Source organism: Siphateles boraxobius, unplaced genomic scaffold (assembly GCF_051911475.1).
Source record: "Siphateles boraxobius isolate OS27281-9 unplaced genomic scaffold, OSU_SipBor_1 2, whole genome shotgun sequence".
Classification (NCBI taxonomy): Eukaryota; Metazoa; Chordata; class Actinopteri; order Cypriniformes; family Leuciscidae; genus Siphateles; species Siphateles boraxobius.
Genome location: NW_027508810.1, coordinates 14,562,123 through 14,565,286, shown reverse-complemented (window position 1 = coordinate 14,565,286; position 3,164 = coordinate 14,562,123). Strand labels below are relative to the sequence as shown.

At 38.5% G+C, this 3,164-nt stretch overlaps 1 long non-coding RNA gene across 1 annotated transcript; it reads right to left on the bottom strand.

Moving 5' to 3' along the window:
- Positions 1-1,671: 1,671 nt before the first annotated feature.
- Positions 1,672-2,836, bottom strand: LOC143744214 (uncharacterized). The gene is made up of 2 exons (XR_013205812.1): positions 2,628-2,836; positions 1,672-2,197 (listed from the first exon to the last, which is right to left on the bottom strand). It is a non-coding gene; the product is annotated as an uncharacterized LOC143744214 (long non-coding RNA).
- Positions 2,837-3,164: the final 328 nt, after the last annotated feature.

The following is a 3,164-nucleotide window of genomic DNA, read 5'->3' as shown; positions in this document are numbered from 1 at the left end:
CAATTTAGCACAATAAAACACTTTTTTTCCTGTTAGAGGCACACACTTCATTAGTACAGGTTTCACTCACAGAACTAACAAAAGTGCTAAAAATATCTATACTTGAGTTAGAGCAGGGTTTCCCCAAACAGTTCACAATTCACTTTTGCATGGTGTTTGAACATAAATGTGTGTTGGCAGTGTGTGAACACAACCACCGTATAATGATAAAAAATATAAAGGGTAAAGGATTAATATCTCAAGGGGTACTTCAAGTACATTTTACATAAGTTTTCTGCATTACAATATAATATATACTTTTTCTAACTATTTTAAATGGGAACGAACTAGGGCTTCATAATTTTGTTTAACCCTGTTTTTGATGGTCGTGTCAGGACTGCATCCAGGCAGGTTTCCATGCATGTGCAACAGTAACGTTGGCAGGGCACATCGGTACCAGAGGTGGGACGACTGCTGACAAGATTAGTGGCAACACGGGGGCAGGAAGGAGCTTTTCCAGACTGCTGACCAGACCTTATCCGATGACGGCAGTCACTAGTTGAGGACGGCATGCCCCTTCCTTCCCCCTCTGATGGGAAAGAGAGCACGAACAGGAAACACCAATGGGGGTAACAGGTGCACATGAAAGCTTATGCCACTGCCTCCGTAATGCTCCCTCACATGCACACAGAATGACAAGTAGTGAGGTTTGTAATTGCAACCAAATCTCAGCATCACCAACGAGTCTAACCGAACCCCTCCCTCAGTGTGGAAGAACCCAGGATTTAAACTTAACTGACCTTACTGCGGGATTAAGACCCCAGGCCAGACAGCAGGACAGGCGTGTCTGGAACAAACCGCTCATCCATTCACAATCCCCTTTGACAGTGGCCCACTCGGGTCTCCATTTACACAATTTACAAAACAAGCGCTTAGTTCAGGAAAGCAGCAGGTAACGGGGCACGTTGTACCAGCTCTCACGTGTTGAGTGGTTTGGGCCAAGCAAATGAGCAAAGCATGCGGGAAATCTTCATCATCTTTCCTGGAAGAAACACTACAATAACAACCACCGCAAAATAACTTTAATCATATAACTAGAACTAAATAACTTTGTTACATTCATGTAGCCATTGTAAAGACGTCGAGGGCAAATTCACTAACAGTTGTAATACTTTTGTGTGCATTTGAGAAAAAAAAATCTGCGTCTTAATCACTTAGGGGTTGTTTACACGACACTGTTTTCAACTAAAAACAGTTTTTTTTTTTTTTCGCTTTTTGGCAGTTAAATGATACCTTTATCTTCTCCGTGTAAACCACAAAAAGGCGAATTTGTGAAAACAGTGATGTCATGCACGAGTATTACGTGTGCAGTCTATAGACGCATAGTTTTTCTTTACAAAGTGACATCTCCAACTACTAGTGCATAATGCAGTGATAGCAATTTTGCTATCGTGATATCAATTATTCATCAAATGACTGTTAAATAAAGGATACAAAGGTTAAAGTCACAATGAAATGGAGGTAGACATCCAAGAATTATTAAAAAAAAAGTGTGATGGGGTCTTGGTTCTGGGCATCGATTGTTGATTGGATTTTGAGAAGTGGCCATTGCACTCAAAAATGATTACAAGCATGCAATCGTTTGTGGAGGGGCGGGTTTAAAAAAACTAATAATTGTAGAAGTCCGGCATACATCAAGTCTGTCATTTTATTTGGAATGTTGACTTTTCATTTTGATTACACAGATACAAGGTCATAAAAAAAACAAAAAAAAAACATACATGGATGAATTGTTCGCAATAAGATCTATAATATGCATTTTCAAAATAGATAGAATAGATAGGGATAATGTTTAATTTCATGCCAACTTTAAATGTGAGCACGTCGAGGGCAAAGACGTCATTCACTAAGATTCACATGCATAATGCATGTATGCATGCACAAGGCCTTAGGATATTCAAAATTCACTGAGATAGAGGTCACAGGCTGATGGACAATTTTACACATTTTACATATTAGATAACCATTACACAATATCTGACAAGTTGAAAAAAATAAGCAATCAATCAATGTAACACTTTGCTATTGTCTCCTCCTTGCTCTCTCTTTCTTCTGATAGCAGCCTGAGCCACCCAGGTAAAGCCATAGAGAAACCACAGCGATGACATTTTATGTCTCAACAGGTCTTCTAAGCTGCATTCCTGCTGCCAAAGGGAGGCTGTGAAGCATTTAACAGGCAATTAGTCAGTCACTCATAGTATTTATGATCTGACTTTGCTCTGGGCACATTTATACTTTTAGTATGAGCATATGTGACAAGTGCAAAGTGGTGTCTTTAAAACTGATAGGTGATGAATAGCTACAGTTGAAGCCACTCTTAGAATGTTACAATATGTATCTGCAGTATTTTCATATTACAATCAATACAATGTATGTTAATATGCATGTTGTCTACATGATCCAGTTTCCTCAGATCAGTGTAGTATTCTCAGTGTGTATTATTTGTGGACGTCATGTGTATGCATTTTAAATTGGTTACACAATTTCTGGCCATTCTCAAAGGTGTTACATAAATAGAGAATTTCTGAACTTCCTGTTTTATGCCATTATATTTATTAACAAGATCAACAATAAAAAAATCAACTCACCTTTTAGGTGGAATCATAGTATCACAAAACCCAAAGCACGCACTCAACACAGACTGAATCCATTGCACGCATTATTGTATATTTACGAGATATGCATTCTCAGCAAAAACTGACTAGGAAATGTTCATTCCAATCAATCCAGTCTTTGTGTTGTAGGGGTTGTGGGAATTCTAGTCTTTTGCATGACTCAAGGCTGCTGTCCTCAATGTCGGACATCTTCTGGAACATTCCAGACAAGCCTAGAAGTTTACTGCACTCCGATTTCTGTCTGTGGTTTGGCATAGTTGTTCGTAAACTACTATCGGAAGTATGCACACTTGTTTTGCTTTGAAAGTTCAAGGAACATTCTGCACCCAATTAAAATGTAAATACTAAAAAGATGTAACCTTTTAATTTTCACCTTTTTTGGTTTCTGCCAGTTTAATGGGAGGTGTTGTTTTGTTTTCAAATGATAGAGGATGGTATGCCATTACATTGTGGACACCTCTTATTAAAAAAACTGTGTTATGTAACAGGCCCTACATATAATACACTGAG